At 33.8% G+C, this 15,551-nt stretch overlaps 1 long non-coding RNA gene across 1 annotated transcript; it reads right to left on the reverse strand.

Annotated features, from left to right (window-relative positions):
• Positions 1 to 14,566: 14,566 nt before the first annotated feature.
• Positions 14,567 to 15,137, reverse strand: LOC149576543 (uncharacterized). Its single transcript, XR_016361386.1, has 2 exons — positions 14,940 to 15,137; positions 14,567 to 14,819 (listed from the first exon to the last, which is right to left on the reverse strand). It is a non-coding gene; the product is annotated as an uncharacterized LOC149576543 (long non-coding RNA).
• Positions 15,138 to 15,551: the final 414 nt, after the last annotated feature.

The following is a 15,551-nucleotide window of genomic DNA, read 5'->3' on the forward strand; positions in this document are numbered from 1 at the left end:
GACATGACAACCATTTCTTCTAACCAACCATCCCTATAAAGGGAGAATTAAGATCTTTTTCCATTCATTCTCCATCACCCAATTTAGGGTTAGGACAGATTAGGTAGGATTCAATGAATCTACCTCTCATTCCATATCACTTCTAGAAACTTCTCCTTCAATCCTCTTTGAATTCACCTAAAAATGGTTTACCATGAATTATGTGCCACTAGCTCATTAATCTTATCTTCTACCTAGTTCACATAATCCAAGAAAAAAATGTATTGGCTCAGATCCATCGAATTCATGATCTTTCTAAAAATGTTGACACTCAACATTAACTTGTTTCTGATGCTTGGCACATACTACATTGCTCAACATCCTCTGAAAAATCGCTCAGCACAAACTAAAGTTTACTAGTGCTCAGGATCAACTAAACTTTACTCAGCATCCACTATTTTGCTTGGCATACACTTAAATGAACTTTTTCTTAGCTTCAAATGATTTTCTGCTCGACTTGCACTAACTTTTCTCAACACCTACTATCCATTCAGTCAAGCTTGGTAGAAAAACTTTGTTTAACTTGTTCTCTTGAACTTGCTTAGTGTAACTAGCCTTTGTAACCTTAAGTAGATTATCAATGCACTATGATATCATTTTCTTAATTTATTCTTGTACTCCTCTTTTATATCATAAATCAACCTTTCCTCTAGGTGCTTTTGTTACATCTTTTTGCTAAAATCCTCTTCATCAATCAAACAAGTGATAGTACTTAAATCATATAAGTAGTTGTGTTACCATCAGAAAGCAGGCTTGACATCAGTGACAAAACAATGATTGAAACACATTTATGATACTTGTATCAATATATTTTCAACATTCTCTCTCTTCCAATAATCTCCCTCTTCGGCATTGATGGAAAACCAAACTAATCAACCAAACTGACTAGGTTAGAATAGTAAGTTCAACAAAATACCAAAAAAAAAAATCCTTGTACTAAAATCTCTCCCTCTATCAACAACTTTCGTCTTCAAAATAGGTTATAATTTTTTTTTGTGCCAACCTTATAACTCACTCTGAATTACTTCTTATATCTTCTTTCTATAGTATCTCCCTCTTACTAGGTAGATGTTATCGACAAATATACTATCTTTCTTATACTGTGTGTTTAGGATTTCTCCCTCTTTGTTCAATCTCTAATCTCTTGTATTTCTCTTGATCAGTAACTATCTCCGTCTTTGACAACAATGCCAAAGACTTGACATCTTAATATTTAGATGTGAACTTCTTTAGTTTCTTCTATGTCACCTTGCTTGTGATTGATTTGTAGTTTTAACTCTTTGATTACTTTAAGTGGCTCCTAAAGTAAGATTCACTGCATCAATTTTTAATATATGGAAATCAACTTATTTGATGTAGGGTACTCCTTTTGTTACTCACATAGCCTTTGATAGAGGTATCACCTCTAGTTTATGTATTAAATACTCATGAGCATCCTTAGGTAATGCTTTTGTGAAGATATCAGAAATTTTCTCTTTTGTGTTAACATATTCCATCTTCACCTCTTTATCTTGAACTAATTCTCTCAAGCAATGATATTTGATTGCAATGTGCTTAGTCTTTGTGTGCATCATAGGATTCTTTGATATATTTATAGCACTTGTATTATCACAATAAAGTGTTACTGGTTCTATGATCTCTTCCTTCATACCTTTGAGTAGCTATTCCATACAATGTTTGTACTATTTATAGCAACAACAACATATTCAGCTTCAGCAGTAGATTGTGAAGTACAATTTTATTTCTTGTTATTCCATGTAACCAACCTCTTGCCTAAGAAAAATGCTCCTCCACTGGTTCTCTTTCTGTCATCAATGTTTCTAGCACAATCAGCATCAGTATAGGCTCTTAATTCAAATTTGTCATTTTTCATATAGTATAGACCATATTCCTCTATTCCTTTTAGATATCTAAAAATTCTCTTTACAACCATCAAATGATTCTCCCTGGGATTAGCAAAGAACCTTGCAACTATCCCTACAAATAATGCAATATCAAGTCTGTTATGTACTACATATTGTAATTTTCTAATCATAAACCTATACAATATTTGATTCAACTCATCTAAATCATCATTCTTTGATAATTTATGGCTTGTTACCATAGGTGTACTTACTGGTTTAGAATCCTCCAATCTAAAAGTTTTCAGTATCTACTTGACATACTTTGACTGAGTGATGTATATACCATATTTCATCTAATATACTTGCAAACCCACAAAGAACTTGATCTCTCCAAACATAGACATTTCAAATTCTTGTTTCATTTCATTTGAAAAAGCCTTACATAAAGCATCTTGACCTCCAAATATGATATCATTAACAAAAATTGTAGATAACAAAATACCTTTGCCTTTCTCTATCTTCATGTGCACATTATTGTTATCATCAATCCTTTCAAATCCAATCTTCACAAGATAATTATGAAGACTCTCATACTATGCTCTTGGTGCTTGTTTTAAACCATATAGAGCTTTGTGTAACCTACACACCATGTTATTAGTGTTAACATCAACAAATCCTTCTAGTTGGTCTATGTAAACTTCTTCCTCTAATATACCATTTAGAAATGTAGATTTAACATCCATTTGATAAACTTTGAAACCTTTGTATGCAGAATAAGCAAGTAGAGTTCTCACTCCTTCCAATCTAGCAATAGGAGCAAATGTTTCTCCATGGTCAATTCCTTCTTGTGCATATCCTTTGTAGACTAATCTTTCCTTGTTCCTTGTGACTTCACCATTTTCATCTAGCTTATTTCTAAATACCCACTTGGCGCCAATCACATTTTTGTCTTCTAGTCTAGAAACTAGAGTCCATGTCTTGTTTTACTCAATTTGTTCAATCTCTTCTTCTATGGCCTTATTCCAGTCAATATCTTCTAAGGCATCTTTTATTAATTTAGGTTATTTTATACTCAGCAAGAATGTATCATTTCTCAACTTGTTTCTTGTCATTGATCTAGCATCTTTATCTCCAATGATTTGTGTAGCAGGATGATGTCTCTTGACATATTTGGGCAATCTTGGTTCAAATCTAGTTTCCTCATTTGGTTTTTCAACTTAAGAGTCACTATGTACATCTCTATTAGGAATTTTAGCCTCTCTCTCATGTACATTAGTCTTATAATCATAATGTACCTCAACTTCATTTTGTAACTTGGCATCTGAATGTGGCTCGATTCCTAAATGCAACTCGACATTCATAGTATGTGACTTTTTCTTTTTTTTTAAGAGGGGTTAACACTTTGACCTAGAGCTATGAACCAGTGAGGCCACAAATAGGGGACCTCATTCCCATTGGATTTGAACCTTGATGGCAAGAATAACAACTTAACCATCACAACATGCCACTATTGGCTTTCATAGTATGTGACTTGGCAGTTGTTGAAATTTGTTGCTGGTTTGTAGCTTGATTTGTAGCATCTTACTCAGTGTTCATACCTTCATAAAAGTATACAAATGATTTGTATTCTTCTAGTTCTTTTATAGTTTTAGCCTCATGAACTTCTATATATTCATCAAAATTTATATTTGTACTTTCCAAAACTTTGTTAGTGTTAGTATTTAAACACGTATAAGCTTTACTTCTTATGGAATAATCTCTGAATATACCTTCTTCACTTTTTTCATCTATTTTACCATTCTTAGAATCTTTGAGAATAAAGAATTTTCTTTCAAATACCTTAAAATATTTTACATTACGTGAGTATCCATACCATAGTTCAAAAGGTGTTGAATGAGTACCTTTCTTGACTTGTACATGGTTCAAGGTATAAACAGATGTACTTATAGCTTCTCTCCAATATTTCAAAGCAACATTTTTCTCTATCATGAGTGTCCTAGCACAATCCATTATAGACTGGTTCCTCCTTTCAGCAATTCCATTTTGTGGAGGGTTTCTAGGAGTAGATGTCTATCTTTTTATTCCTTTGTTATTATAAGGAAGCTAAGGTGTGCGGAATCGCTTCCTACACTAATCTTTGAGGGGACGATTATGAAAATTCAACTAATTATTGTAGAGATCTCAAGAAATACATAATGACATAATAAAAATAAAAATGAATGCATAACACAATGATTACTATGGGGAAATCGTTTCAAGATAAAAAAAAACCCTACCCTCCAAAACTCGAACAATGTATTCTCAAATCTAGAAGATTACAATACACTTGCAATGCAAGTTCTTACAAGAGCACATCACCACAACTCAAACTTGGACTCAGACTCAAAGAGACTCCTTCTAGCACCAGTCTTGTAAATTAAACTTGATGATTCAAACACCTCCCCAAGCCCTCCTTTTATAGTAATTTGCCACTTGGAAACCATTTTTAGTTTTACAAAACCATGGGCCAAAACAACCATGCCACATGTTACCCACTTGTAATTTGTAACTCCAAGAATACCATTTTCGTCCATAATTTTGTCCTCTAGTTTAGACCCTCATAAAGGTCATATAATGAGTTGTTTATACTCTAAAAATAGCCCTTCTACATTGTTCTAGAGACTAGACACATTTTTAACAACTCATACACCTTTTTCCAACTCATAAACATGTGGAAAACTACCACAAACAAATTCTAGAATTTTCTTTAAAAATTCTAGAGTTTTTAGACTAAAATTTTCTAGAGTTTTCTAGAAAAATCTTGCAAGGTTGAGACACAATTCCAAACATTATTTCACTTGTCAAACACCTTGCAAGAGTCAGGGGATCCACAGTGTCATGGACTTAATTGTTAGGGGTCAAGAAGCCCATAAGACTCCAAACACCATCTGAACTTCTCTTTGATCACGGGCTTAGTTAATGCATCAGCAACATTCACCAAAGTCTCCACCTTTTCTAGCTTCACCTTGTCATCCTTGACCATATCTCTCACAAAATGATATTGTACATCAATGTGCTTGGTCCTGGCATGAAATGTCAGGTTCTTTCCTAGGCAGATTGCACTCTGACTATCACTATAAATTGTCACTGCACCTTGTTTGAACTCTATATTTGAACAAAGTCTCTTAAGATAGATGGCTTCCTTGTAGGAATGAGTAGCTACCATATACTCTACCTTTGTAATGGAAAAAGTGACCACAACTTGTCACTTGCTCATCCAACTGATTGTACCATCGAATAATGTAAACACATATGCACTGGTGGATCTTCTTCTATCAACATCACCAGCCCAGTCTAAATCCACATAGACTTGAATATCCAAGGAATTCTCATATCCTATTCCATGAAAACATATCGAGTGCTCTAAGATACCCCAAAAGTATCTAAAAAATATTTTTACTACATTCCAATTTGCTCTTCCTAGATTAGACATATAACGAGAAAGTACTCTAACTGCTTGGGAAATGTCTGGTCTTGTATAGACCATAGCATACATCAAACTTCCAACAACACTCTGATATGGTACTCAACTCATCTCTTCCATCTCCAATGGGTATGAAGGACATTGTGATCTAGAAAGCTTTGTTCCCATAGTAATAGAAACACTCAATGGTCTAGAATCTTTCATATTGAATCTTCTTATAATATTACCAACATGCTTACTTTGGCCTAGCTAAAACTTTCTATTTTATCTATCTCTTATAATCTCCATTCCCATAATGTAACTTGTTGTACCAAGATCTTTCATTCCAAACTTTGCTAAGAACTGAGATTTTAATTCTACAATCAAATCTTTTCCTTTGCCAATAAACAACATGTCATCAACATATAAGGCAATAACTAGGAAATAATCACCATCAAACTTGTAGTATATATAGTGATTAAATTTGGATTGCACAAATCCCAAACTCAATTATATATGTATCAAACTTCTGGTACCACATCCTAGGACTTTGTTTTAAACCATACAAGGATTTATTCAATTTATAGACCAAATAACTTTTACCTTTCACCACAAAGTGCTCTGGCTGTGTCATATAAATTTCTTCCTCCAAATCTCCATGAAGGAAAGTTGTCTTCACATCCATCCGCTCAACTTATAGATCATAAGTTGCTGCAATAGAAAGTAAAAATTGAATGGATGTCATTTTTGCTACAAGAGAAAAAATTTTACCATAATCAATTCTTGCAACTTGGGAGTAACCTTTTGCAACCAATCGTGCTTTATACTTCTCAATGCTTCCATCTGAACCCATCTTCCTTTTGAACACCCATTTACAACCAACAGGCTTTCATCCTTTAGGCAATGGTACAAGGTCCCATGTGTCATTCCTCTTAAGAGCTACCATCTCTTCTTCCATGGCTATCTTCTAGAACTTTGAATCATTCATACCAAGAGCCTCTTCTATAGATTTTGGTTCGTGAATATTAGCATTCAAAGAAAATATACACCTCCAATCATTAGGAGAATATCCATACCTTTCTAGTGCTTTCCTCTATCTACTAGATCTTCGAACAAGATCTAGTTCAAGTTTAGGTTTAGGTTCATGATCAGGTTCTCTCTCTTCCTCTGATGATTCAAAATGCATATAGCTCTCTTCAACAACTTGTCTTTCTAAGGGCCTCAATTCAACTTTTTCAAGTGTAGCAAGAATTTGAATCACATTTTTCTTTTCTTTTATCTTTTCTGGTTGCACAGTAACAAAAGAAGGCTCAATTTCTCTAAAAATAACACTTCTAGAGTAAAATACCTTTTGTGCAATAGGATCTCAAAGCTTGTATCCTTTCACACCATAACTATATCTGATGAAGATATATTTGACAGCTTTTTTGTCCAATTTTGTCTATTTCTCCTTTGCCACATGAGCATATGCCTCACAACTAAAAACTCTCCTATGTCTAAGTGAAGGCTTGTGGCCCAACCATGCTTCCATTGGTGTCTTATCAACAAGAGTTGATGTAGGAGACCTATTTATCAGGTAGCAAGTAGTGGCTATAGCTTTGGCCCAAAAAAATTGTTCTAGTCTAGCTCCACTCAGCATACTCCTAGCCTTCTCCATCAAGGTCATGTTCATTCTTTCTACAACTCCATTATGTTGTGGAGAATACAGATTTTTCTTGTCTCTTTTAATACCACAATCTTTACAAAATGTGTCAAAATCATTGGAGCAATATTCACTTCCATTATTAGTTCTCAAACTCTTTATCTTCTTTCCAGTCTGCAACTCAACCATTACTTTAAATTCTTTGAAATGACTAAAAACTTCAACTTTACTTCTAAGAAAATAAACCCATGTTCTTCTACTGAAATCATCAATGAAAGAAACATAATAAACTAATCTACCAATAGAAGGAACATCAACTATACCAAATACATTTGAATGGATTAGATCCAAAATACATGAGGACTTATGAGAACTTGAGTAAAACTGAATGCGGTGTTGTTTACTGGAGATACAATGTTCACAAAAATCAAAATCAAGATTGCAGTCATTCAATCCATCAACAAAGTTTTTATTATTTAAGGTTTGTAGACCTTTCTCACCTATGTGGCCAAGTCTCATGTTCCATAAGATAGTCTTCTTTGCAAGTAGCTTTGTTTCAGTAGATAGAGCACCCTTGGGTACCCAAAAACCATGACCATCTATTGAAAGAGAAACCCTCTCCTTCTCCAACAAAGTATTCTTCTTCACAATATTATCAAAAGTAATATTACACTCAACTATGGATGCGTCAAACTAGTACAATGTACCCAATCTACTTCCTCTTTCTATTACCATAGTACCTCTCACCATTTTCACACTTGCTTCAAAAAATTGTACATGCACACTCGCATCTATTAGTTTACTAATAGATAACCAATTCTTCACTAGTCCTGAGATATGCAAGAAACCATCAAATCTTCTAATTCTACCATCAAAAAATTTCACACAAATACTTCCACAACCAACAATATCAAGAACTAAGTTATCACCCAAATACACCTTACCACCATCAAACTTTTCATATTTACTAAACCAATTTCTATTAGGAGTCATGTGAAGAGATGCACCTGAGTCTATCAACTATGAATTTTCACCTACATGAGTGGCCAAGGCTATAATGAAAGAATCTCCATATTCCTTCTCGAACTCAAAATCAAAATCTTGCTACTTCTTCTTTTTCTTTTCCTCTTTGTAGTCCTTTTAGAAGTGTTCAAGTTTGCACACAATTCCAACAGATCACCTTGGACTTACCAAGAGATTTTGATCTCCCCTTATTCTTGGACTTAGAATGGCCATGTTGCTTCTCATTCTTACCTCTTTCCTTTGGTCTTCCTCAAACACTCAAAGCCTCTTTGGCATTCAAAGAGACCTTCCTTCTCATCTCTTCAGAAAGTAGAGAACCAACAATGTCTTCCATCTTCAAGACAATGGAAGTGCTCCCTTGTCATGTCCATGAGCCTAGAATTGAACATAGCAATATTTGGCACCTTTCTTCTTCATCCATCAAAACCCCAACTGAAGTCAACTTAGTCACCAAAATATTAAAACTTTCAAGATGCTCAGAAATTTGTCCACCTTCTTCCATTCTCAAGGAATACAACTTCTTCCTCAAGAAAATCTTGTTCACAACTAATTTTGCTTGATAGATCTCACTTAGCTTCTTCAAAATCTTCTTTGCAGTAGGTTCTTCATGTACATTAATTAGTATAGATTTTGCAAGAAATAATCTAATGAGACTTTTAGCTTTTCTATCTCTCTCACATCATATTTTGCGGCTAAAGATGGATCTGTGGGCCTTAGCTTCTTTTCATCGACTGCATCCCATATATCCCAATAAATCAATATATCTTCCATCTTTAGCTTCCACATTTCAAATTTTGGGCCAGAATACTTTTCTACATCAATCCTTCCTAATGTGCTTTCCATCTTTGCAATCCTGCAACACAAGAATAAAAACCTCTGCACAAGCTCCCACTCAAACCTTTATTAGCTCAAAAAACCCTATACCCAACAAATAGAACTAAAATTGGCTAGGCTATAAACACTTTTAAGGAAGCTAAGGTGTGTAGAATCACTTCCTACACTAATCTTTGAGGGGATGATTATGCAAATTCAACTAACTATTGCAGAGATCTCAAGAAATGCATAATAACATAATAAAAGTAACAATGAATGCATAATAAAATAATTATCATGAGGAAACCCTTCCAGGAGAAAAACCCCACCCTCCAAAACTTACACAATGTTTTTTCAAATCTAGAAGATTACAATATACTTGCAATGCAAGTTCTTACAAGAGCGCATCACCACAACTCAAACTCAAACTCAAACTCAAAGAGACTCCTTCTAGCACCAGTCTTGCAAACTAAACTCGATAATTCAAACACCTCCCCAAGCCCTCCTTTTATATTAATTTTCCACTTGGAAACCATTTGTGGTTTTACAAAACCATGGGCCAAAACAACCATACCACATGTTACTCACTTGTAACTTGTAACTCCAAGAATACCATTTTCATTTATAATTGATTCCTCTAGTTTAGACCTTCATAAAAGTCATATAATGAGTTGTTTACACTCTATAAATAGCCCTTCTACATTGTTCTAGAGACTAGACACATTTTTGACAACTCATACACGTTTTTCCAACTCATAAACATGTGAAAAACTATCACAAACAAATTTTAGAATTTTCTAAAAAATTTCTAGAGTTTTTCAGCTAAAATTTTCTAGAGTTTTTCAGAAGAAGATTGCAAGGTTGAGACACAATTCTCAATAATTATTATAGAACATCTCAAACTCATTTGATTTAAATTCTCCTCCTCTATCAAATCTCAAATATTTTAGACTTTTACCTGTTTCCTTCTCATCTCTTGTTAAGTACACTTAAACATTTGGTAAGCTTTAGATTTCTATTTCAGAAACATAACTGTCATCATTCTAGAATAATCGTCAACAAACAACATAATGTACTTATCTCCTTTTTAGCTTTTCACTTTAATTGGTCCATACAAGTTAGTATGAACAATCTCTAATATTTCTTTAGAGGTATGAGCTTTACTTTTAAAATTTGACTTTGTCATTTTGCCTAACTAACATTATTTGCACATTGTCTTATCAGGCTTCTTCAACTTAGGCAAATCTCTAACTTTTCTCATGTTACTGATATCGACCAAGTTATCAAAATTAACATGACATAACCTTTTGTGCCATAGCCACACATCATCAAATTTTATAATTCGACAAGTAGCATCCTCAATATCAGGATAGAATATATTACTCCTAGTTTGATCACCTTTTCCATTCAGGTTTCCATCAACATCATATCTCTTAGAAATCTTGTTTTCAAACTCAACCTTACATCCTAAATTACTTAATTGTGACACATTCAATAGATTATAGTTAGGTCCTTCAACATAATATGCATTATCACATAGAATCCTTTATGTGAATTTGATAGAGCTTTTTCCTTTTATCAAACATGGTGCATCATTACCAAATTTTACACTATTTCCATCATAACGATTCAAGGTAATGAACTTACTTTTGTCTCCTATCATATGATGTGGACATCCATTATCAATGATCCATCTACCATTCTTGTTCATACAAGACATAAATGTTGTTGACTCATCTTCATCAGATTCATTCTTCATTGCAACATACACCACTTCATCATCATGTTCATCAGATTCATCTCATGTTTTCTCTTTAGCACTGTAGCAAGACTTCTTGCTTTTTTCATTGTAATCCTTGATGTCCTCATCTCTTCTACTTTTCTATTTTTCACCACCTCTATAGTTCTTCTTCTCTAGACATCTAGCTGCAATATGACCAACTTCATTGCAATTGAAACAAATGATAGGTAATTTACCTTTAAAGTTTCCTTTACTATTAGGATTAAACTACGGACAGAAATAACAATTACATGCAAATATAAAAAATATCAAAACATAATAGATCACACAGAAAAGAACACAAGACACCAAGATTTAACGTGGTTCACCCAATCCCTAGGCTACGTCCACCAAATAGCAAGTCTGATATTATTATAATCTAGTAATTACAACCTGATTACAATCTATAATCCCTTACAGCTCAATACCACCGCAAGAACCAATTTTGCATCACAACTATGCAACAATCCCTAACCCTGAGCTCTTTTTATACAAGTATTTTTACCACTTTTGGGTTATAATTAATAATTACATGTCAAACCAAAATATCGATAAAATAAGGCCTAAAATTTTTTTTTGCAAGCCCCAAAGAATTTATAAAGTATGTACAATACTTTCCTAATCAGTCACCACAATCTAACAATCTCCCACTTGGCGACTAATCAAGCTCCACACTAAACAACAATCTTCCGCTTGGAGACTGATCTTGTAACTATGTCGCTATTCCATGAGGCTCCCATTGGATCAAACCACCCTAGACCTTATTGTTTTTTTATTCTTATTCATTCTAGAAGACCAATCGAAGCTAAAGAGGAATTCAACTTCTCCCTTGTTATTGCCTTGGTAAACATATCTGCTGAATTTTCATCTATATGTATCTTGTCCAACTTTAACTGTCCATCCTCCAAAATGGATCGAATGAAATGGTATCGCAACTGTATGTGTTTTATTTTTGAATGCAGAGCTAAATTCTTTGTAAGATGAATGGCACTTTGACTATCTATAAACAAATAATTATCCTTCTGAGGATGTCCCAATTCTTCCAAGAAGAACTAAAGCCATATCATCTCCTTGGCTACCTCTGTAGTAGCAACATACTCTGCCTCTGTAGTGGATAGAGCATTAATCATCTATAACCTAGAAACCTAGCTCACGGCCACCAACATAAAGACATAACCTGAAGTACTCTGCCTGGCATCAATATCCCCTACCAAATCTAAGCATGTGCAATATCTGGCCTAGAAAATACCATAACATACATCAAGCTTCCTATAGCTGAAGCATAGGGTACCTTGGACATCTTATCCTCCTCTTCTTGTGTCTTGGGACACATCTCCTTAGTCAACTTCAAATGACTAGGTAAAGGTGTGCTAACAGCTTTAGCATTTTTCATAGAGAAACATTGCAACACCTTCTCAACATAATCAGCCTAAGTCAATTTCCTATTCTTCCTATCTCTACAAATCTTCATACCAAGGATTTTTTTTGCTGTCTGCAAATCCTTCATAGCAAATGCATGTGCTAACTGGCATTTTAGCTGCTTAATGTGATCCATGTTAGACCCAGCTACAAGCATATCATCATCATATAAACATAAAATAATGTAACTATCATCATCCACCCTCTTAAAGTAAACAAAATGATTTGAATGACACCTATTGTATCCTTACTCATGCATAAAAGTGTCAAATTTTAGATACCATTGCTGAGGTGCTTACTTCAAGCCATATAAACTTTTATTTAATTTGCACACTAAGTTCTCCTTACTTTTGACCTCAATTCCCCATGGTTGAGCCATATATATCTCATCATCCAAATCACCATGAAGAAAGGTTGTTTTAACATCAAGCTGCTCTAAATGCAAATCTTCAATAGCCATAATACTTAAAACAATACGGCTAAAAGTCATCTTAACAACAGGAGAAAATATCTCATCAAAATCAATGCCCTTTTTCTGTGCAAATCCTTTTACAACTAATCTGGCTTTAAATCTTTTCTTACCTCCATCCTCTTCTTTTAACATGTAAACCCACTTATTCTATAAAGCCCTTTTACCTATAGGCAACTAGCATAAATCTCATGTCTTATTCTTTAGCAAAGAGTCCATTTCATCTTTCATTGCAAACTCCCACTGAATCTTAGTATCCACATGCACAGCTTCATCATAACATTCAAGTTCACCAACATCTGTTAATAAAATAGAATACAAAGAGGGAGAAAATATTTTTAGAGGTCTAATTTGCCTTATTGACTGTCTAACATTCACTGGTGTGTGTGGTATTTTTTTTTGTGGTTGTTGCACATCATGAGGAATGGTTGGAACATCATCTTGTGGAGTATCATCCAGCACTACATAATCATCTTCTTTCTTCTCATGTTGCTGCAACAGATCTTTGTACAACACTTTCTCATTAAATATGACATCCCTACTTCTTACAATTTTATGATTTTCAAAATCCCAAAGCTTATAACCAAGTTCATTAATGCCATATCCAAAAAATATACATTTCTTTGACTTAGCTTCTAGCTTGGTTCTATTTTCTGAATCTATGTAAGCAAATGCTTCACAACCGAAGGTTTTGAGAAAAGAATAACTCACCTTCTTACCAGTCCATGCTTCCTCTGGAATACCATAACACAAAGGAGAAAAGGGACCTCTATTAATCAAATATATAGCAGTATTCATAGCCTCCACCCACATGTGTAAGGGCAACCCAGCATGCAACCGTATGCTCCTTGCACATTCCATTATAGTCCAGTTCATGTGTTCAGCCACTCCATTTTCTTGTGGAGTCCTTGGAAAAATAATTTGTCTACAAATACCATTAGTGGAGCAATAATCTTCAAATTCATAACTTAAATACTCACCACCATTATTAGATCTAAGACATTTTAATTTCTTATCAGTCTCATTTTCAAACCAAGCATTTTCATTTCTTAAAAGTTTGAAATACATCATATTTGTGTCTAAGGAAATAAACCCATACTTTTCTAGTTGCATCATCAATAAATGTAACATAATAATGAGAGCCACCAAGGGAAGATACCCGAGCCGGTCCACATACATCGGTATGCACAAGCTCTAATTTCTCCTATTTTTTTTCCTTCTCAGTCTTCACAAAACTCACTCTCTTTTGTTTTCCATACACACAAATTTCACAGAAATCCATATTAACACATTTTAGACCTCCACTAGTAAATTTAGCCCAAATTTTGATGAGAAAAGGTCAAAATTTCGACGAGAAAAGGTTGAATACACGACTAAAACTGTCGTCGATCTTTTTTGGTCGATTTTTCGTCACAGTAATTTTTCATCAAAATTTTGACTTTAAAAAGGTCGACTTACCAACAAGAGGTTTGTCAATTTTCTTAGTCCATCCTAAACTCTTATTTCCTCATTTGCGTCCATTGTTGGTCAAAATTTCAACCAATTATGGTAAAAAAATAAAAAAAAATTTAAAAAAATTAAATTAAATATATTGGTAAAAATTGTGTTTTAGATCTTTGTAATATCCAATGAATTCAATTTTCACCCAATACAATTCTTTATTTTAACTTTTTTTAATACCAAATAAATTCAATTTTCACCCAATGGACTATGAGTTATGACTGCACAAATTTGGGGTACCAATATTAAATAATTTCCAGCTTTTCTTTTTACTGTTGTAACTAATCCTTCCTAATCCTACTGTCCATTTAAACATCCAAGGAGGCAACATGTGGAAACTCTTTGGATTTTGACAAGAACCATAGTTTAGAAGTTCACTAAGTTTTTCTAGTAATGTACATACAGAATTTGAATCAACAAGGCAAAGTTGAAGACATGCATCTCTTCCACAAGGTTTATCAGTTTATATCTTAAAACTGTATCCTTGTAGCTACATGAGTCTTAAGACAATCCAAATATCAAAGTAATAACAAAGTAATCATAAAACATATGATGCTAACTTGTAAGACATCACATTATCCAACAGTTGCATAAATTTGATGTGACTTCCTAATAACAAAGGGAAAATGAAACTGAATATATTTATTGTAGAAATGTGCATGTATTCTGTCAAACTGATGCTTTAATTCAACTGCCCATAGCCTACATCAACTCCATAAACAAAAGATACGCCATGCTGAAGCAAGCAATCTGTGAAGCCACCTATGGAAACACCAGAGTCTAATGCAACTTTTCCAGCAACATCAATATTTAATTGCTCGAGTGCTCCCTCCAACTTGTATCCTGCTCTGCCAATGGTTTTCTTGTTACAAGGGTGTCTGATGTGAAGAGAAAATCCCATGGCATATACAATGAAAATATGTTGTTAGCTACTACTAAAGTCAAGAGTATTAAGGATAATCACCTACATACGTATTTTGGAACTTCAACAGTGATATCAATGGAAGCCTTCTCTAAAACAGACATCCCAGCCTTGCCTGCCACTTGCCCGTCAACTAAAACCTTGCCTACAAAAGAAATAATATTACAAACTTTAAGAAGACAATATATTAGGTTACTAGTTCATGTTAATAGAGGCTACTATAATATACCAAATCTATTAAGTATTGATTCCAACATGGAGAGTTATTCATATTAATAGAACTAAAGAGGAGATAATATTAAGTTGTAGATATTGATTTCATCAAATCCTACTAGATATTTGATTTCAAGGTGGAAGACAACTTATGCAAAATAAAATTACATATTATAACTTTACCTCGCCTTACCCACTAAGTATAGATTTCAGATAAAAGAAAATGTATTCTTACAAAGTTAAAAATTACCATCAAATCATGTTGCATTTGTGAAACTAATCCAGCTTGAATTGTAGCTTCCTTATCAATAGTGGTACCGAAGATGCTGGCATTGTTCACCTACAATAAATCATTTGAGAAGGTCAAATAAAAGTCCTATATTCCTAAATGAAGTGGGCATATTGTCTGCTGAAAAGTAGAAACACAAGTTTGGTGTAATTTGAG

This window comes from Cupressus sempervirens, chromosome 1 (assembly GCF_028749045.1).
Source record: "Cupressus sempervirens isolate cs-2001-9-10 chromosome 1, ASM2874904v1, whole genome shotgun sequence".
NCBI lineage: Eukaryota > Viridiplantae > Streptophyta > Pinopsida > Cupressales > Cupressaceae > Cupressus > Cupressus sempervirens.